Source organism: Schistocerca americana, chromosome 2, assembly GCF_021461395.2.
Source record: "Schistocerca americana isolate TAMUIC-IGC-003095 chromosome 2, iqSchAmer2.1, whole genome shotgun sequence".
Classification (NCBI taxonomy): Eukaryota; Metazoa; Arthropoda; class Insecta; order Orthoptera; family Acrididae; genus Schistocerca; species Schistocerca americana.
The window spans coordinates 278691573-278714388 of NC_060120.1; positions in this window are offsets into that span (position 1 = coordinate 278691573).

A 22816-nucleotide genomic window follows, 5' to 3' on the forward strand; every position below is an offset into this window, starting at 1 on the left:
TGTGGTGTGTGAATGTCATTACGGCACGGTGTTTATGAGTTGGTTTTTGTGTGTGTGTGTGGGGGGGGGGCCTGTCGATCTAGGTTGCAGTGCCGGAATTTGCTGGTGGTAATTAATTTTTTTTTCTAGCTGTGATGTTTTGTGTGTTTATGAAGTATTGAATGTGATTTAATTTATGTAGGGTTGGTTTTTTGGCATCAGTAGCTGTGGTGGACCTATATAGGTCACCGGATTATGACTGATTCCCATTTTCATAATTGTGTGTGTTGATGTTTTAGTATCGTCATCTGAGGTTGACCTATGTAGGTCAAGGGAAATGTCTGATTCCAATTTTCGTACTTTTAGTTGTGGGTATTGGTGTTTTGGTATGGTCACCTATAGTTGACCTATATTGTTCAAGGGAAGTGTCCGATTCCTGCAGATTTTTGTTGGTGTAGCAGAATGCTGTATTTTTTTTCTTTTTGTTCTTCATTTTGTGTTTTGGGATCATGGTGTGTTTTTTTTACTAGCTTGTCCTCACCCTAAAACCCCCAACTTCCCGCAGTTGTCCCATTGGTTTGATTGTATTTTTGGTGGGAAATGTTATTGTATTATTTATATGTATCTTCGTGTTTGTTGCCATGTGTATGTAGTGACGTCATAGACACACTTAAAATAGACATTTCCGGCATATTGATGATGGGTGGAATCAGACACTTATGTATCAAATAGTCATTCAAACACACTGTAAACCGTGCCTTATCTGAAACCAAGTTTTTAATGGTTGCTGACTTGCTGGCAGCTTATTGAAAATGCATGTTCCTGAATATTGGACCCCTTTTGGACCAAAGTAAGTAATTTTAGGTCTTTATGTAGATTGCTGTTCCCATTTCTAGTACTGATATTATGTATTAATCTATTGGTTGGAAATACTTGTAACAAATTTCATTAAGGAATAAATATACTAGGAAGCAGTGGTTAGAATACAAAGTTCCTTGAACAGGTTCCTACATGATGTTCTTGAATTGATACCACAAACGATTTGTATTACACGCTTTTACATGCGAAAAACTTTTGCTACGTTTGATGAGTTACCACAGAATATGTTCCCTTATGAAATAATAGAATGAAAAAATGTGGTATGCCCTTCTCAACTGAATTTATTATCGAGTTGTAGTCCCAGAAATGTAACACTGTCAACCTTTTCGATCTGCATGTCTTCATATGTTATAAACATGCTGTCGCTGGAGAAATCGAGCAGTTTGCAAATCTGACATAAAACTTGGATTAGCGTACTCACACTTTCCCCAATAGAACTAGCTTTTACAGCACAGGAGTAAACGAATCTGGCACATTACGTATATTTTTTGTTGTATTACAAGGCTGTACACTTTATTCTATTATGTGAGCAGCACAAGAAATTAAGCTTCGAATTTAACCTACAGTACTCAGTTTACATATTACTTCATACTTAAAAACGCACGTTGTTAACATTTTACTTAAACAGTGCTTTGGCGAAGTTCCGCGTACTTTCTGTCGCAGCTGCGAAGATAATATTTCTAATAGCGACCGATAACCTACAAACATATAATCTGAAACACTAATAATCGTTTTAACATCAACTAAAATGTACCCGGAGTTAATAAGCTGAGGTTATGACACGATTCATACGACATTCCTGCTATTTCACACTACTCGCAGTTATACTGATAACTAAACTGATGGATTCCAACTATGTCGTTATTTAACTGTCGGAGTTATCGGTATTCGCTAGCGAAAAATAACTTGGCAGTTATTAATAACCGTTAACGATAACGGTTATCAAAGAATAACTGGAACTGTGATAACGGTTACTCCAGAATAACCGTTTGGCCCACCTCTATAACATGTCACATTGCAGTGAACAGAAGACAAGCGATTTCTTTGATCAAATATACAGCGAGGCCCTAGATTTGATCAAATATTGGACGACATTTGACAAAGTCCCTATTACACTATCAAGTATCTTTGACAAAGATATTGGACAAAGAAATTTGATAGTGTAATACCGGCCTAACAGATCGCGGGAAAATATTGCGAATGGTGATTTGAAAAGCGTTACTTTCAAAGTAAATTTCCTTTTACGCAAGTTGAACTATGTGCGAGAATGTACGATGAATTTTTTAAATCGCACAGCGTTTGACTCTTAATTTAAAAATCAACTCTTTGATGACGAGTCATTTAGAAGAATTTCGAGCCCAGCAGATCCGACATTTATCTCGTTATTAAAAATTTTACTGGCAGATTTGTGTGATATATCTTAAGGGGGGTAGGATGTCAAAAATTTAAAAAAAATCGATTTTTCAAAAATATGCTTATTTTGTAGCGCACATCTTCCTGAATAATATGATGTATAAAACATATATATTTGAGGAGTTATATGGTACATAATTTGGTCTTAGGTGTATGAAGGTGCAGCGCCACACCCCTCTGCACAGCATTCTTCTGTCGTACCTAAGTATATTTCGCTCTGTAAAATTCGAATGTAATATTTGTGCCGAAGATAGTCATACGTGAAACAAAGGACTATCGAATTCGATACTTTCTCTGCTGCTATCGACATGCTTTGTTTTGGTCGCTTGTTTTGTTTGTTCTATGTTTTGAAAGGTGTGCAGTTGTAACCACATCTGTTGACATTGGTAAGGTACTAGATGTTGAAGTGCTGAGTAAATTTTGTCATAGTTGTGTGAAAGGGATTGCAGATCATGTATGTAATATGAACTATAAAGGCTCAAGTGGAGGTATGGAAGTGCAGGGAGTTGTAAGCTTGTTTACCAGATCTGTTGCCTCCCGTGGCCTGCCTCATGTGAAGTACCTTGGTGATAGTGACAGTAAAGCTTTCCTTCAGGTTCAAAAGTGTGCACCATATGGAGCTGAGACTGTTATGCAGAAGTTAGAATGTGTGGGACACGTACAGAAAAGACTTGGCACTAGACTTAGAAGGCTGAGACAAAATTTGTCAGGAAAAAAATTATCTGATGGGAGGAATGTGTGGGACATGTACAGAAAAGACTTGGCACTAGACATAGAAGGCTGAGATAAAATTTGTCAGGAAAAAAATTATCTGATGGGAAGGGAATAGAGGGAGAGGGCGACTGACGGATGCAGAAATTGACAAACTACAGACATATTATGGTTTGGCAATAAGAAGGAACACAGGGGACTTGAAAAATAAGAAGCAAGCAGTTTGGGCCTTATACTTCCACAAAAGTTCACAGATAATAACCCTATCCCCAACTTATGCCCAAAAGGAAGTGAATCATGGTGTGGCTACCAAAGGTCAATTGTTGGTGGTGAAGAATATCTTCATAGGAATTCTCTACTAACTGCTGTAATGGAAGCCATCAAACCTATATTCAGGGACCTTGCAAATAAAAACTCACTGAAGAAATTCCTTCATGATGGTACCCAAATGAAAGTTTTAACCAATGTATATGGGAAAGATTGCCAAAAACCGTTTTTGTGGGAACAAATGCACTTGCTATTGGTGTTTATAATGCAATTTCATGTTTTAATGACGGTGTCAAAGCAGGAAATATGTATTAGAGAAAATGAGAATTAAGCCCGGAGTGAACTGTATCAAAGTTTTGTATGCAATAGACAGAGAGCGTGTAGTGAAAGCAGATAAATCATTTTTGGAGGTCATAAAATCAAGAAGAGTGCATCATAAGAATGTGAAGAGGAAGGAAACTGATATTGAAAACGAAAAAGAACCTGCTTATGGTGCTGGACAGTTCTAAAACTATGCCAAATACAAGCAGAAACTTTAACAGCCAATTTCCGCAAAACAAAAATTTCTGTACTTTGATACATGTAGCATCCAAAATTTATATCCTATTACTATCAAACTTGGTATGCTTATTAAACACAAAATCTTTCATGCAAAACTCTAGAATTTTCCAAATCTATTAAAAATTGGGATAATTAACTATAAAATTTGAGTTTTTTCTAAACATGAAGTTTAAAATGTAATAACTCAGTCATTTTTTCATAAATTACATAAATTCTAGAGTTTCATACTCCTTTAAGTACGATTTGTATGCTGTGGAAAATTCATTGAAGAATCTCTCTTACTTATGAAGAAAAGTGTACCTAAGCAATTAATGCAGCCAATGGTAACTGAAAAAATGTTCGAATTTCACATATAAAACAAATTGCTTTTGTTATGTTTTTCAATGTCCACTGCTATCAGTGTGAACCCTGGATACTTCTTGGTGATGCTGACAATTTTTTATGAAATTATTTGTAAAAGTATAGACAGTGGAAATTAAAATGTCCTGTGGTGCCTCTCCTACTGTAAGTCGGCCCGGTTGACGTCCTACCCCCCCCCCCCCGCCCCCCACCCCTTACAGTGTAACACACACACAAAAAATTCAACGTAAATATGGAAGCATAGCTTCTCTTGCAGCTTATTAACGTTAGAAACCAACATTATACTTGAAAGCTTTGCTTTTCTAGTAGTAACACTATGTATAGCAATTTAAACCATTAACTTTTCTTGTTTTTGTGTCCACGCTACTTAACAGTGATTTTGCTAATTGGCTGACTACATCACGTGTCCTGTGCTCTGAATATCCGCTGTCATCGGCTGGCGAGATCACGTGACATGGGCTATGACTGGCTTACAAAAGCGCATCACAATCTCAGTTTCAGTGCTTGGGAAAGTAACATGCGGTTTTTGATGGAATTAGAATTTATACTTTCTTAATACGAAAATATGCAGGGTAAATGTTGCTTAACATCAAATATCTTTACAAAACGTGTTTATTTTACCTGAGTTTCGTTTCCTAAAGTGCCACGAAATTCTACGCCCGCGTATAAAATGGTAACCATTCAAAAGGTTGATAAGTTTTACAGTTCTGAGGGAAAATATACTGACACTTAACACAGAAAAAGTGTGTTTTCACCTGGGAGAAAGTGTACTTTTAGTCGGGAAATCCGGGAATTTTTTTTTCCTTGTCCACTTATAAACTCTGACATGTCATAAACAATAGTAAAAAGGAAAAAAAAGTTGAAAAAAAACGAGTTAAAATGCAGAAGTAGAGAGTAATCAGGTAAAGTCGGCGTATAATGATTATGGACAAACTTCTCAATTAAAATGAGTATAGGTAGTAGAAAAGGGCTAGTAGCTGTGTGTTACTGATGAAGTTAAGATGGGGCATACCCAAAATCCACAAAATAAGTGCCAGAGAAGTTAGATCCATAGGAGGAATGGCCTATGTCTTGGTCAGGTGAATCCATCTTATCGATTTATGAAGGATAGGTGAATCCCTTGGAAACGGTGGCCTATGACCAGTACCTTATTTTTTGTGTGAAAATGGGGACACCCACATCTATAATGGCGCAGAGGTTTGACACAGTGTCTGTCCTTAGAACGAGTGCAAGTGGAGTTAATATGTAAGTTTGAAGTCATGTTCATGATATGAAAGTTTTCTCCAAGTTAGTTATAAAATTGAATTGACTTACCCAGAAAGTGAGATGAAGGATGGTTACACAAGTTGGCAAGAGCATATACTGAAAATGAAATTTTCACTCTTCAGTGGAGTGTGCACTGATGAAACTCCCTCATGGATTGAAACTGCCAGGCCGAGACTCGCACTTGGGACCCTTTGCCTTTTGCAGGCTGTGCTTTACTGACTGAGCTCCACAAGCATGACTCACAGCTATACTTCCGCCAGTACCTCAGCTCATACCTTCCAAAATTCACAGAACTCTGCTGTGATACTTGCAAGACTACCATTCGTGGAAGAAAGAATATTGCAGAAACAGTCCCCAGGACGTGTCTAAGCCATGTCTCTGCAATATCTATTCTTCCAGGAGTGCTAGTCATGCAGGTTTCACAGCAGAGCTTCTGTCAAGATTAGAAGGTAGGAGACAAGGCACTGGGAGAAGTAAAGCTGAGACGACAGGTCATGCTCATGCAGTTCAGTCAGTACAGCACTTGCACATGAAAGGCAAAGGGCCCAACTTCGAGTCTTGGTCTGGCACACAGTTTTAATCTGCCAGGAAGTTTCATATGTACTGAGATCTGGCTCTGGAGATCGTATTGTAGACACATATTCGACAGGAAACTCCTCAGTTAACAACAGTGTAAGAGAGTGTTGGAAAGTATGCACATCAAAAAAAGTTTTGCATAACCTCGGTTCCAAGAGTTCCGGAACCTGTACAGAAAATTGGAATAGAGATCAACATAAACATCATTTCTGTCTTTTTATTTCTCATGAAAACCACACATTGCGTGTTGTACCACCATACAGCAAGACTTTCAGAGGCGATGGTCCAGATTGCTGTACACACCAGTACCTCTAATAGCCAGTACCATGTCCTTTTGCATTGATGCATGCCTGCATTCGTCGTGGCATACTGTCCACAAGTTCATCAAGGCACTGTTGGTCCAGATTGTCCCACTCCCCAATGGCGATTCGCCGCAGATCGCTCAAGAGTGGTTGGTGGGCCACGTCCCCCATGAACAGCCCTTTTCAGTCCATCCCAGGCATGTTCACTAGGGTTCATTTCTGGAGGACATGCTGGCCACTCATGTCGAGTGATCTCATTATCCTGAAGGAAGTCATTCACAAGATGTGCACAATGGGGCCATGAATCATTGTCCATGAAGTCGAATGCTTCTCCAATATGGTTGCACTATTGGTCTGAGGATGGCATTCACATATAGTACAATCGCTGCAGCGCCTTCCATGACTACCATCGGCGTACATCAGCCCCACATAATGCCACCCCAAAACACAGGGAACCTCCACCTTGCTGCACTCGCTGTACAGTGTGTCTAAGGCGTTCAACCTGACCGGGTTGCCTCCAAACATGTCTCCAATGATTGTCTGGCTGAAGGCACATGCATCACTCATCTGTGAAGAGAACATGATGCCAATCCAGAGAGGTCCATTGGGCATGTTATTGGGCCCATCTGCATGGCACTGCATGGTGTCGTGGTTGCAAAGATGGACCTCGCCATCGACATTTGGAGTGAAGATGCTCATCATGCAGGCTATTGCGCATAGTTTAAGTCTTAACACGACGTACTGTGGCTGCATGAGAAGCATTATTCGACATGGTGGCGTTACTGTCAGGGTTCCTCTGAGCCATAATCCATAGGTAGCGGTCACCCACTGTGGTAGTAGTCCTTGGGCGGCCTGAGTGAGGCATGTTATCGACAGTTCCTGTCTCCCTGTATCTCCTCCATGTTCAAACAACATCGCTTTGGTTCACTCCTATACGCCTGGACACTTCCCTTGTTGAGAGTCCTTCCTGGCACAAAATAACAATGCGGACATGATTGAACCGCGGAATTGGATGTCTAGGCATGGTTGAACTACAGACAACACGAGCCATGTACCTCCTTCCTGGTGGAAGACAGGAACCGATCAGCCGTCGGACCCCCTCCGTCTAATAGGCACTGCTCATGCATGCTTGCTTACATCTTTGGGCGGATTTAGTGGCATCTCTGAACAGTCTAAGGGACTGTGTCTGTGATACAATATCCACAGTCAACATCTATCTTCGGGACTTCTGGGAACCGGGGTGATGCAAAACTGTTTTTGATGTGTGTATGTTCAAACTCACATGTGTACATACACTTATTTCAAATAAAATAAGAATGTAATGATCACATAATAGAAACAGAAATATGTATTGTGCACGAGATTAAAGTCAACATAGTAGCTAGCAGCATAAATGCCAAAACCACAAGAAGATGTTTAAACAATTTGTTTTATTTAAATCTTGCCAAGGTAATCCATATACATATTAAAATGATATATCTATCTTGGTAGATAGACTGGTGATTACACAAGTATACTGCATTAAATAAGCAGAATGTGAAATATGTGAAATAAATACTCATAAAGTAATACTGATAGCAGAATCTGCCTGAAACTAAATAAAAGACTAATAATTTTCTTAAAACATTAAAACTGAAAGCACAATACTAAAAATAGTGTTGAGAACTGGAAATGGGTGGGACTATGCCAGACTTGTGCCTATTAAATATCAAGTATTTTCTCTTTAACAAGAGGTCAATTAGCTTTAAGTAGTTAGATGTTTCATAGTTTTATTTTATGAGAATTGATTTGTAACATCTTTCCTTTAAATCGGGAGAATCTGTACTGTTACATGCCATTTATGCAACCAACATTTCCCCATCCCTGTTCTTGATAAGAAAAGACTGTTGTTAAAAAATAGAAAAGTAGTATTAGTTATCCCTATCTAAGTTACAAAATAGGCACTGTGTGCAGTCATTTTGTTTCACGTTTATGCACAATTGAATGGAGAGATGTGCTGCTTGAGTAATTGGCAGGATGCCATGGAGAGTAAACATCTTACCAGCTGTGGTCAGAGCATTTTATGTTTTGATGTCATGACTTGATGGCGTCTTGACTGTCAAGAAGCAGACACGCTTTTCAAGAATGTAAACAGCAATGAACATAGGAAGCTCTAAAATGAAGTATGATGCTTATGAACTACTGCTTGTTGAGCCTTTGAGGTTGATGTTCTGTTCAAATTAAAATGTATATGCTCCAAGCTCCAAGTTACAAAGTAATTTTGATTTGTATACCCATTGAAACAAGTACGAGACAGCCAGTGATGAAATGTTGATGCCATTTCATAATTAGAGTAGATATTGTTTTTCATTCAACCAGTAACAGCTGCAAAGGAGAAGGGTTCAAGTCTTTCCAGGGGTACACATTGTTCTGTAGAGATACTCCTTTCAGGTCCTCCACGTGAAGAAGATAATTAATGGTGACTTAACGCAAGATACATCAGGTGACAGATCAAATGTGAGTCTTCCGACTCAGTTCCAAACGAATAAGAAGAGGGTCAAAAACACTTCAAGGGATCTTAGTAAAAAGATTATAAGTGAAGCTTTCACATTGTAGACTTAAAATCCAAGACAGAGTTTTAACAACTGTACATGGGGATGAATACCAAAAACTTTTCTTGTAATACTAAATACTTTGAAAATAGGTGTGCCAGATGCTGTGCTAGTTTTCAGCGATGGCACAGTGTCAAACTTTAGTGTTATGGAATTGATGGGAGTGCCTGGTGGATCAAATATGCAAAAAGAGATTTAATTGCCATTGACTGCAGGAGGCTCTTTGAAGCAGAGAAATCAGTGTCGGAAGCCACCAAAGAAATAAGAATTCTGCAAAAGAAAAAGGAAGAAGAACACTGCGAATAAGATGAATATGAACGTGGGATGTATTACTGTTTTTAGATTCAGCAGAGAAAGTTTTAACTTTAACTTAAATTTCCCAATAGTTCTCTTTAATAATTTTCTGGTACACATTGATTTAAAACTATTAAAGACAGCTGAAATTTTGTACACTATCTTAAAACACATGTAGGTAAAAAGCAGACCATTCATATGACATAAATTTAAAACTAAGTATTTCCTGAATAAAAATTAAGAGTTAATTATTGAAGTATTTATAACAATGAAAACAATCAATTTTTGACAGAATAATTTAATTGGATAGATAAAAAATTACTCACCCAGAGGCATCAGAAGACACACATAAAAGAAGGTGGTAATTATGCAAGCTTTTGGAGTCAGTGGCTCCTCCTTCAGGCAGAAGAGGTGAAGGGAAAGAAAGAGGGGTGAAGGAAAATGACTGGAGAAGAGGAGTGAAGGAAAATGACTGGAGAAGTCTAGGAAAATGGGTAAATTTCGGGAAAGGCACGCAGAACTGGGTCAGGGGAGACTTACCACATGGGATGAGAAGGAAAGTCTTTCAGTCTCGCTCCCTGCCCGAAGAAGGAGCCACTGGCTCTGAAACCTTGCCTAATTACAACCTTCTTTTATGTGTGTCTTCTGCTGCCACTTGGTGAGTTGACTTTTTATCTATTCAATTAAATTGCTGAAGTGTTTGATAAAAATAATTTATGCCAGCCACACCCTTTCAGGTTTTTGCTTTAAAGGTAATACTGCTAGGAACTTCAAGAGAAAGTAAAGTTTCTATTTTGTTTTTATTTCAAGATATGTGCACTGGAGCTGTACATACAGAATTAACATGCTTTATTTCACTTGCAAGACATAATACAACTGAATTAATAGGGTTTGACCAAAAGCTATGGTGCATACACCAAAATGTCTTCAAAAGATATATTCAAAGACAGTAAACATTACATGGACTTTAAAACTCATTGAGCTACAACAACTGACAAATTTTAAAGATTTACCCTTGCATTTGTGTAGCAATCCCCATAAGCCATTGTGAACCCTGGACTGCAGACAGTGTGTCATTGTGTTACTCAGTCTTTTTGAAGTTGGTAGCATGTGCCGTATAATTTACATAAGGCCTCAAGTGAGAGTATTCAAGTAAAATTACAACAGCTTGTGTCAAGTGTGGTGAAAGAGTATTTTCAATTCGTGATAACATTCTGTTTTGTAACAGTAACTGTGAGGAAGTCATTTAATGTTTAGTGGCATATGACAATGTAAAAACACAAACATGGAGGTGTGACAGTACAAAATAGTTACTGCTAGCATAGGTGCTCTTCTAAGCAGCTTTTCATTTGAGCAAGCCTGTTGAAACTTTGCCTGATACTGCCCTTACCTTATGTACTTGCGCTAAGCACATCTCTCTTTAAAAAGGATAGCTCAATTTATTCATAGGGTCAAGCTGCAAAGTCTGGTTTCATTCCCAGCAGCTAATTCATTGCAAATAATACCCTGCAGCTTTCATTCTGCATTCAAATTATCTGTGCATTGGCTAGATTGAAAAATAATTAAAACACACAGAAATAGAAAGTAAAAGATAAATCAATAATTTAATAATAGAGGTTGCATTCTGCGGTCTGTAATTATGTTGAATATTATTTATTCAAGAAATGATACCTCAAATAAATAGTATGTGGTCCTATGGTATTCATTTAAAATACAGACAACAAACACTTTTATCAAAAGCAATTAAGTTACATTGAGAGTGTTATGAGAATGGTAGCAGAATCCCCAAACTAAATGGTCATCAAAGATATGGGAAAATTAAGTCCCTTTCGTAATACAGTACACAAAAATGTTCACCAGCTCAAAACAGTTCAGAGTTCAACATGACAATTTACTGATTAACACACAAAGTCTGTTAAGAAGTTAAAACGGTAGCTGCCATTCACCACCCAGAATCAAACACCTCCGCAATCGAATATCGCTCATTACTACTGGATGAAAGCATCCCTTTGAGATGTACCATCACTTAAGTGTATCTCAGTGGCTCTTCATGTCCAAATCATGAACGTTACCACAGGCAGGTCTGTCTTCCAGCAAAAACATAAAACTGTCCAGAATTGCTCCTTTGAGCACTTCACTCAAAAAGTCCCAGTCTCCACTTTACTCCTGCAGTGTTCCATTACTGTTTGGTTTTCTGTTGGCTGAAGGCCATCCTCACCAAAACACATCATTCTTACATACTACAGATATGATGTGATTTATCTGACCATTTTCCCATATTAAGCTAATATATTACAACAATATTTAAATAAAATAAATGTTACAAACATTCGGTCACACCCAGATCTTGCACAATGGGATATAAGTAAACCTTTGTTCTTTAATAAATAAACAAGCTCACAGTAAACAACAAAAGATTGTCATTAAATATTTGTTAAAGCAATCATTTATGCCTTGTTGACAGAAGTGCCTTTTGGTTCTCCTTTTAAGTGTCTGCTTACTCATGCAATTGACTATTTTTAAATTAGCACAGTCTTTTATTGCACTTGCAATCATCATTTAAATAAAGTAACTGAAAAAATAGTAAACTGTTCAGTAAACAAAAACACAAGTATGACAACAAAGTATAAGGTACTGATATTATGTTTTTGATTGAAGAAATGCACACTGTCTTTCTTTATCAATATGGATTATTTTTACTTGTAGGCTGCACATTTTTAATTTCACCCCTCTCTGAACATTGTTCCTTCAAAAGATCACTTTCATTATCCCCTCCTTTCTCCTTCATCTTTATGGCACACATCATGATATCTGACCAACCGTTAAGTTTCATTACCATTATCAAACAGTTTATTAAACACTTCCTTCGCCGCAGTTTTGTCTTTCCTCGTATTCAAGACCTCTTGCTACTTTAAATTCCTCCTGTGCCTAGCAGTGAGGCAGTAATGACTTCATTATTTTTCCATACCATATCCAGTCATTTATAGAGCAGGCACTTTCTTCTTTGCTGCAACATTCAGCACTAACATCACCTCCTAAACACATACTTTCCCAATTATCCACTTCTCTATACTCCTGATCCACCTCTAAGTCATCCTGCGTCTTCTCATCCTCACAAGCATCAAATATAATGTTTCTTTCCTCTGAATTGACGATATCAGTAGCTGCAATATTCGCACAATTAACTGCCAACATAAAACCTATTCTCTCTTAAACAAATCCTCACTTATTTCCGCTTAATCATGACAAACTTTATTACACTTAAGTCTCGTAACAACTGCCAATAAACGTCTGTCAATATATTATAGAAATTAACCCATAGAACACCTGCAAGTGTAGTAGCCTGATTGTTGCCAAAGAATTTAATTCTGCCCTCATGTCTCTAAACTGCTGTTCGTAGTGCACACCTTCTTTAATTAATACGGCTTCAAAATGGTCTCTGTTCTTAAGCACCTCTTTCTCACATTTTGCTACTCTACCTGGCAAATTATTTGCTAATTTAGTAGTCACTTCCTCAAATGCATTTTGCCTTTGCACACATTTCTTTACCTCACCACCCAGCTTGATCTGTACCTTTTCTAACGTGTCACTGAAATCTTTTCCTACAGTGTTGACTCTGCTGTGAACAAGCCCAACCTCCTCAGAAATTTTGCCCACATCGGCCCTTATAGCTTTTAATTTTGACTCAATCATGCCTTCAATACCTGATTTAATTTTCTACACCTCTGTTTTTACTGTTTCTGCTACACTTGCCTCTACTGAACTTTTCTGTGCTTTTATTGGTCCTATCTCTGTCCCCGATATTACCATTTTAGAATTCAAATTTTCCAGAGTTTCACTTAACCATGCCATTAAGTCAGTCACAAATATATCACCAATGTCTGGTTTTGGACTATTTGTCCCACTAATATTGTCCCTATCAAGCTACCTGTCACCATGTTCATGTTTTGAACTGCCTGACCCACTAATATTATTTGAACCACACATAATCTGTGATTGCTTAATCGCTGAAAGCTCCATTACTGATGGTAAATCTGTGGATCCACACGCATTAACACTATTGGCCCAGGTACCTAACTTGTCGATCATGCTGGCTGCTTCTGCCATGCTGTTGCTGCCAGAGGTGCCCATGCTGATTAACTTGAAGTCGCCGCTGGTGACTCACATTGCCATGGCCACCACTGCCACTATCCCACCATCGAGTTCTCCAGTTGAATTCAGTATGCCTCTGCATAGCATTTTTATTCTTTCTTGAAGTCCCATGGCAAACGTCTAGGCACCTAACTTTTGCCATCCATTTTCATGCATGCAACTGTTGCAAAATCATTTGCTCAGAGCCCCCATCCAAACTGCCTGTGTCACAGTAGTTTAATTCGGAGGGTCATTGTCAAAATGTTTCTTCGCTGTGAAATATTGACTTCTGTGGTTTTGAAGATCTTGAAATATTATCGCATCACTGGGCAAGCATCATTTTTCTGAGATCACATATGTATTCAAATTCACTTTAATATGTAACTGTGATTTAGTGTCAAAGTTCAGAGAGCTATAATTTAGCCATCTTTCAGTTTTTCTGACACACTGCCATTTCTTGGAGCATTGTCTGTCCTCTTAAGCTTCAAAATTCTCCATACTGACATTTTTCTGTTCCCCGTCACATGCTCCCTGTCTCTGCACCTGGACGCGAATGGACTGATAGCCTAGCCGGACCTGCCGCAGTGTGCACATTAAATTCATCTTAACTCATACCAATACTGGGCGGCTGATTTGCTGACCGAAATGTGTGTAACCTTACAGAGTGCAACATTTTGAAAATGTAAGAACACTACAGCAAATTCTCCCAAGGAAATCCCACCATCGTTTAGCTAACCAAACTGTAAAATTAATAGATTTGACTCAAACTGCTACTTATAAGTTTGTTTCAAACATACAGTTTTGAAAATGCCTATCTTTCTAGAAGATTGAGAAAGCTAGAAATGTTGTCACGGAGAAGTTGGAATATTGAGAAGATGTGGATTGACAACCCAAAAAATAGTCATACGGAGAATAGTTAGATTAATAAATGTATAACATTAACTCTTTTCTATATCATTACTGTATTTTTTCAAAATGTGTTTACAATGTCCTGTCAAGACAAGTGCCTTCAAAGAAAACCTTATTAAAAGTAAAAGCAGTTGATACTGAAAATAGCTCAGATGTAAGTGCAACATAGCATGTGTTCCTCAGACGCATAGGGGCCTATAATCTGTGTTGTATATGTGCACAGAGCACAAGTACCTCTATCTATGTAGGGTTTTCTAATGCTGCCTCTTCTTATTTTCTGTCAACATATGAAAGTTGTCTCCTTCCATCAATCTGTCCATTCTTTCTTAGTTAATGAATTTTTGTTCCGATTGGAAGAAATGCCCATGTATTTTCTCACATGTGAAGAAGTTTTCATAACACTATTTTGTCTACTTGGCTATATTTATTATGACATCATTTCTGCTACTTTACACGATATATGAAGTTACTTCCTACATATGTAGACAACATCCTCAAGTTGTTTAGTGAGACTGAAACATTGCAAGTGGCTGAAGCATTGGACAGATGTCATGGGACAAGTGAGTGAATCAAATGGCATCTGAGAGAACTTCTCTCTCTCTTTCTGTCTTTCTTTCTTTCTTTTTGGGGCTTTGGTATCAAGGAAAATTTTTAATAATAATAATAGCTTTATTCAACATCGAATGGTACACTGCACATGTACAAAGAAACAGTAATGATTAAAGTTATTTGTACAATACGCAAGACACATTCTTCTGAATACGTTGTTAATTTACAACAAAATTACAATAAGATGTTTACTGACTTCTATTCACATAATTTCACAAAGCATTTGTTGTTCTTCATATAAGTATGGTACTCTTCTAATGTGTAGAAAGGGTGTTTTACTAAAAATTTCTTAAGCTGATGTTTCAGTTTATTGTAGGAAGAGCCATGACTGCACTAGGCAGTGCATTAGCTAATTTTATACCTGCGTACTGAGGCCCCTTTTCGTAAAGTGCTGTTCTGTGGCTGCCAATGTAAAATCTTTCTTTATTTCTAGTATTGTACTGGTGGAAATCTGAATAAGTGTTTGGGTGCAGTCTTTTCACAAGCAATATGGATTTTAGAATGTATGTGTTTATAACAGTTAACATCTCTGTTTTTGGAAACAAGTTGCGACAAGATTCCCTATATTTTGCTCCACAGATTATTCTCACACCCCTTTTTTGAAGAATGAGTAGCTTATCTAGATTAGCTTTGGTTGTTGCCCCACAAATTTCAATACCGTAGTTCAAGTGAGAGGAGAAAAGAGCATGGTATGGAGTCTTTAGGACTACGGTGTCTCTACAGAACTTGCTAATAGTACTGATGGCAAATATATTTTTTGACAACTCAGTTGCTAGGGAGTCAATATGTGTGTCCCATTTCAGATTGCTTTGGATTGTTATGCCAAGGAATTTTACACTAGACTCTTTCTTTACCAATTTGTTGCGCATGTATAATTTAATTTCATTATTCATACTACTTTTGTTAAACTCCATCAAACATGTTTTACTGGTGCTTACATTTAAGTGGCTTTCATTAAAAAACTGAACAATTTCTTTTGTCACATTATTGCACTTGGCCTCTAGTTCATTACATAATTCCTTTTTACATACAATGGACATGTCATCGGCATACAGAACAATTTTGGAATTTATAGTATTTAATATCATTTACATAGATAAAGAACAGAAGGGGGCCCACCACCGAGTGCTGGGGCACACCATATTTTATGCAAGTGATCTCTGATTTGTAGACACCACTTTCCATTTTAAGCAGAACAAACTGTTTTCTATTGCTCATATAACACTTTATTAGGTCATAAGCAACGCCTCTAATGCCCATGTTCCATAGCTTGTCTAATAGGATGTCAACAATCACACAATCAAAGGCTTTTTCCAGGTCTAGTTATACAACTGCCACATGTTCCTTGCTTTCGATACCCCCTAACACCTCTTCAATTAGTTGAGCAGCTGCAGTGCTAGTTGATTTACCTTTTAGGAATCCATTTTGATTTTTGAACATCAAGTTGTGTTTGTTAAGAAAGTTTATAATCCTGTTGTATATAACTTTCTCAACTATTTTGGAAAAGACAGGAAGGATTGAGACTGGTCTGTAGTTTTCTATTTTGTTGTTGTCACCTTTCTTAAAAATGGGTGTTACCTGTGCTATTTTAGGTCTATCTGGAAAGGTGCCTGATTCTATTATATTGTTGACTGATGCAGACAGAAGTACAGAGACATTTTGGCTACAGGCTTTTAAAACATTAGTATTTAGGCCATCATGCCCAGCTGAATTAGAGGGTTTTAGAGTGCTAATGATGCCCATTATTTCTGCACAGTTTGTGGGGGCTAGATATATACTATGGTCACATGTATTACCTTTAAAACTGTAGTGCATGTTTTTATGTTTGTCATTTATGGCTTCCCCTACGGAAGAAAAATATTCATTAAAAATATTTGCAATTTCCAGTTGGTCTTTTATGAGCATGCCATTGTGGTTAATAGCAAAGTCCATACAGGATTTGTCATAGCAGGTTCTAAAACTGTTTATGACTGCCCAGATGCCAGCAATTATGTTGTGTGAGTTTTGAAGCTTATTTGCAACATAGTTGCTCCTGGTCTGTGTGAGTAAGTCCTTATAGTATGCTTGATATATTTTGAAGGCTTCCTTTAGCTCAGGAATCTCTCTATTATTCAGCATTTCACTGTAGAGTAGTTTTAATTTTTCCCTCGCTTCAGTGACATTACTATTTACCCAAATATTTTAGTTTATATTTTTTGTTTGTTCATTTTTGTGATTACAACTGGGCATGTGGTATCAAAGCAGTAATAGAAGTCAGCAGCAAAGCTATCATATGAAAAGCTATTATTTTCAAACCATGTTATTTGTGCTAGCATGCAGTTTAGTCTATTTATGTTGTCATTATACATTATTCTTTTAGTTACAAACTGTTGTTTTGTAGTGACAGTGGGGGCCTCATGGAGCTCCAATTTAAGCTGTACTGCATGGTGATCTGAGATGGCTAGTTTTAAAACTGATGCACTGTGAGATAGGTGGGTCATGTTTGTTATTATGTTGTATACTTTATGTAAACAAAACCTGTACGCACAAAGTTATATATCCTTTTCTTTTACAGAGTGTTAGATACACAATATTTATTACCATATATGAAATATATTTATCTTTTCTTTGAACCTTATCAGTTGCTCTAGGTTCACTACCACTAACAAGTACTCCAGTATAGAATGTATTCTCCTCAAATACCTTATTTTTACCTTTACATTTGTTCTCAATACAAAACCAGTCTGTAATTTAATCTACAGGCACAGACTGTTCTGGTTTGTTGTATGTAACAAATTTACAACTCTTGCATCTGGTGTACTTCAACCAAGGGACTCCAGCAAAATCAAACCCTTGCAAAATAAACTGTCCAAGATATTACTTACACACAATCTAATTTTTCCACCAGGCACCTGTTCATTGCAACATTTCTTAGATACCTGATTATCATTACTATAACAATGAAAATAATCAATTATTGATAATATAATGTAAATGGACAGATAAAAAGATCTACTCACCAAGTGACGGCAGGGAAACATACACAAAAAAGGGACTGAACTTTCACAAGCTTTCGGAACCAGTGGCTTCTTCTTCTGGCGGAAAAATTTAAGGGGAAGGAACAGGGGTGAAGTAAAAGGACTGGAGAGGTTTATAGGGAAAGGGGTACAGTTTAGAAAAGTCATCCAGAACCCCAGGTCAGGGCAGACTTACCAGGTGGGATGAGAAGGAAAGACTGGTTGTTGGGGACTGCACCAGATGTCTTTTGAAATCCTGAGAGCTTATGGCAGAAGGCAGGGTAATATGCAAGACAGAGATTACTACTAAAACATTGTGCACGAGCTAATAAGAGTGAAAAGCTAATAGCATTATATGTAACAGAGGTGGGAGGGGGGACAGCAAAATATAGACAGGTTAAAAAAACGAAATATGTAGAAAACTGAAACCGAGTGAGGAAAGGAGTAGTTACTGTGAATAAATGCTGATACAGAAGGAATTAACGTAAATTAAGGCTGGGTGGGTGGCAAGACCAAGGACATGTTGTAATGTTAGGTAACCGGCTGCTGTGGCCGAGTGCTTCTAGGTGTTGCTGCTATGGTCGCAGGTTCGAATCCTGCCTCGGGCATGGATGTGTGTGATGTCGTTAGGTTAGTTAGGTTTAAGTAGTTCTAAGTCTAGGGGACTGATGACCTCAGATGTTAAGCGCCATAGTGCTCAGAGCCATTTGAACCATTTTTATACCTGTATTACAGTGTAAATGTACTAAATAGTTAAATACATGATTTACATAAAGTCTGGGAACACTTTCAATTATTTATTGCACAAGAACCAAACATTGTACAGATATCATACATATGTCATTTTGAAGAGAAACCCTGAAAGTTTTATTTTTTTGTTTTCATCGTCAATATGGTAAAGTGCTGGTTCAGGATGAACAGTACGATGCTGACAGAAATGCATGACACACGTCTTCGTGGCGGAAAAGTGGTAGCTATGGGCTACAGCCCATGACTGTGCCTTGTGGATGACTCCCTGTACACGACGCTCAGCAACACCAGTACTGGAGCAGCCGAATTCAGAAGTCGTCTGCGTACAGAGAAGGTGAGACGGAGGGCCCGACAACTGCTGCTAGACTGTTAATGGCCACTAAAAATAGAGAGGCACTCTATACAGAGCCCTGCAGGACTCCATTCTCCTCGATATGGATGGAACTATGGGAGGCACCAACTTGGACATGGAAATTACGAAGCAACAGGAAGTTCTGGATAAAAATTGAGAGCGGAGGCCACACTCATACAATGATGTTGCCATGTCGTATCGTATGCTTTATGTAAGTAAAAAAAAAGATGGCAACCAGGTGTCTGGAAAAGGCTGTTCGGATGGCAGACTCGAAGGACACAAGATTTTAATTTTTCCAGTACAGCACTCGTGGCTGCCGCATCGTGGTTGCGAAGTGGGGCCGAGGCAGTTTCAGATAAGTTTTTACAGTCCGACGATAATTTATGGATTTATAGTTTTAGCTTGAAAATGTCCACTATGGACGAACGGTAGTTACTTTTATTCTGAAGAAGGTTGGGTATCCCACTGAAACCTAGGTATGCCTAGGTAAACATTGCAACTGAAGCTGTTGGTTATTAAAATTAATATTTATACAGTTGCTGATGGCCGTGAAATGTTGAAAATATTTCAAAACCCAAGATTATCAGTGGTAGAGCGACCCTGGTGGAAGCTGCTCTGACATGGAGCCAGTAGGCCACGTGACTTCAGGACCCAACCCAACCGCTGACACCATACGTTCCAGCAGCTTACAAAGAACATTGGTGAGGCTGATGGGTCGATAGCTGTCCACATCAAGTGGGTTTTTACTGGATTTGAGCACCGGAATGATGGTGCTCTCCCGCCATTGCGATGGAAAGACGCCATTGCACCAGATCCGGTAGAAGATGACGAGGATGTGTTGATTGTAGTCAGATGAGAGATGTTTAATCACCTGGCTGTGGATCCAATCAGGCTCAGAGGCTGTGTTGGAGCAATGTGTAAGGGCACTGAGGAGCTCCCACTCCGTAATTGGGGTGTTATAGGATTCACAATGGCGTGTAGTAAAAGAGAGGACTTTTCCTTCCAGCCGCCGTTTGAGAGTGCGAAAGTCTGGGGAGTAATTCTCCGATGCAGAGGCTTGAGCAAAGTGCTCGGCAATCGCGTTTGCGTCGGTCGAGAACACGCCATTTATGGTAAAACTAGGAACACCTACTGGGGTCTAGTACCCGAAAATACGTTTGATCTTTTCCCAGACATGGGAAGGTGACGTATGGCACCCAATGGTTGAGACGTATCTCCCAACAATCCTGCTTCCGTCGTTTGATAAGTTGGCGAACGCGGACACGGAGCCGTTTAATGGCTATGAGGTGCTCCAGGGAATGGTGCCACTGCAGAGCTCGCCGGCGCTCCTTAATTGCTTCAGCGACTCCCGGCGACCACCAAGGGACAGCCTTACGCCAGGGGGAACCTAAAGAGCGAGCGATCGCGTTTTCTGCCATAGAAACAATTGTTGTAGTCACCTGCTTAACCATCACATCAATGTTACCGCGTGGAGGACATTCAACGGTAACAGCAGAGGTGAAAGTTTCCCAGTCTGCCCTGTTTAAAGCCCATCTGGGCAGGCGTCCGTGGGCCTGACGCCAGGGCAGTGACAGGAAGATGGAAAAGTGGTAACTATCACACAGGTCGTCATGTGCTCTCCAGTGGATAGATGGGAGACGTCGTGGGCTGCAAATTGATAAATCAATCGCCGAACAACTACCATGAACCACAGTAAAATGTGTAGCAGCCCTAGTATTTAACCCATTACTGGCCAAAACTCTATCGGATCATTTTTTTGCAAACTTTTATACATAAATACCTTACATTGAGTGATTAATTGAATAAAAAGTTGTTTTGAAAATTTTCAGTTCATTAGAACAAAAACTACAGCCCGTCCCATTTTTGGGATATTGGCCAAATGCGCTATCAAAATTCACAACCTTATTCTCCACGCATAATATTGTAAGAAACAACATAAACAATAAGTAAAGAATGTTTTAATATTATTGAATGTCTATTCAGTATGAAATAAAGCAAAACACTTGTCGTGTACATCAACAAATGTACCACTTTCTGCTCCATCTCCTAACACTTTCCTTCTTTTGGCTTCTGGAGGTACAACTGTAGCCTTAGCTTCATCTCGGCTGGTTATGAGCTCTAAAGTACCGGCTACATCTTGTACAACAGACCCATTGTTCAGTACATTTTCGTCAATGTCTTCTTCATCTATTATTACATCTGCATCGGGTGGAATAATCGCCAATTCTACGTTATCATCTTCATTCTCTCTCTCTCGATGGTTCTCTAGTTCTGCCAGAATTTCTTCAAGTGGAAGTCCAAGCGACATGTTTTTATCCAGTTGGAATCGCAAAATTCGAATAGAATACGGAAAAAAGCGGATATAAAGAATGTAAAATGTAATTCTTCTCTGTATAATACGTGTATACAAGAATAGGGCACATCAACAATAAATGATAGTGTAACATGCCATTGTCCCATTATTGGGATGCATAAAATATATCGATATTGCACTTACTTGAAAAAATCTGAAGGATACTTAATCTTACACGGACATCCGTATGTTCATAACAAACATGCCCAGACAACTAAATCACAGCTCATTATCGTCCAGCAACTACCAGCAGACATACAGTGCTGCCAAGTGCGAGAACAAAAAATCGGCAAGTTCATAATTTTCCTGACGAGAAGTACTTAGAAAAAAGTTATTTATTTTACATTTACACGCATTATAGCAGTTAGTTGAACCTACAGGTGCAACAATAAAGGCTAAAAGTTCCATTGCTTACGTAGAAATAAGTAAAATATACGCGTCCCAAAAAAGGGACAATGGCCAGTAATGGGTTAAGTTGCAGAGACAGTAAAGTTTCGAGTAAAGTTTCGACATCTCTGCCTTGCCCAGTAAGAACGGTGCCACCCCTCAGGGGGCTATGGGAATTAAAATCTCTCAAAAGTAGGAAAGGTTTGGGAATTGATCAATCAGTGCAGCTAATACACTCAGGGGTACTGCACTATCTGGAGGAAGATACACATTGCAGACAGTTCTTTCCTGCGTCATCCTTATTCTGACAGCCACAGCTTCAAGAGCAGTTTGAAGGGGCACAGTGTCACTACAGACTGAGTTTAGGACATAAACGCAAACTCCACCTAACACTCGATTATAGTCGCAATGGTTTCTGTAATATCCCTTACTGCCATGGAGGGCAGGGGTCCGCATTGCCGGGAACCAGGTTTCCTGGAGGGCTATGCAGGTAGGAGGTGTAAAGCTTAACAATTGCCATAGCTCATCCAGGCAGTGGAAAAAACCGCCGCAATTCCACTGGAGGATGACGTCATTGTGAGACTGGGAAGGCATGGAACAATGAATGAGGCAGTTTACGCCTCAGGGTCACCTGCTGCCACCGAATTTTTGCCTGAGCAGTCTATATCCATTGTGTCTGAGGGTCTGGCGAGGTCTACGTCCTCAGTGGACGCCAGAATCTCCATCCCATCCTCACAAGCAGAGCTTGTAGGTAGCGGTGGTGTGGGTACCACCGCAATTTCCTTGGTCTTAGGGGTCTTCTTTTTGAATTTCTCTCGCTGCTCCTTGGGTTTCCCTGGCTGGAAGGACTTCACTGGCTCAGTCTCCAGAACTGAGGGTGAGCATGGAGCCCTATGACCAGCTGCTTTCGAGCTCTTCAGCCACTGCTGGGTGTCATCTTTCCTACAAGCAGAAACATGGGAAGGGAGTGACCCAAGGAACCCCTTCCTAGCGAGAGAAGCCAAAGAAGACTTATGCTTCTCTGGCTTAGAAGTGGGGACAGATGTCCCTGATGGTTGTGGGGGGGGGGGGGGGGGTGTTGCTCCTGAAGTAGGTGGTGCCAGTGCAACAGGGAGAAAAGTACCCCCACC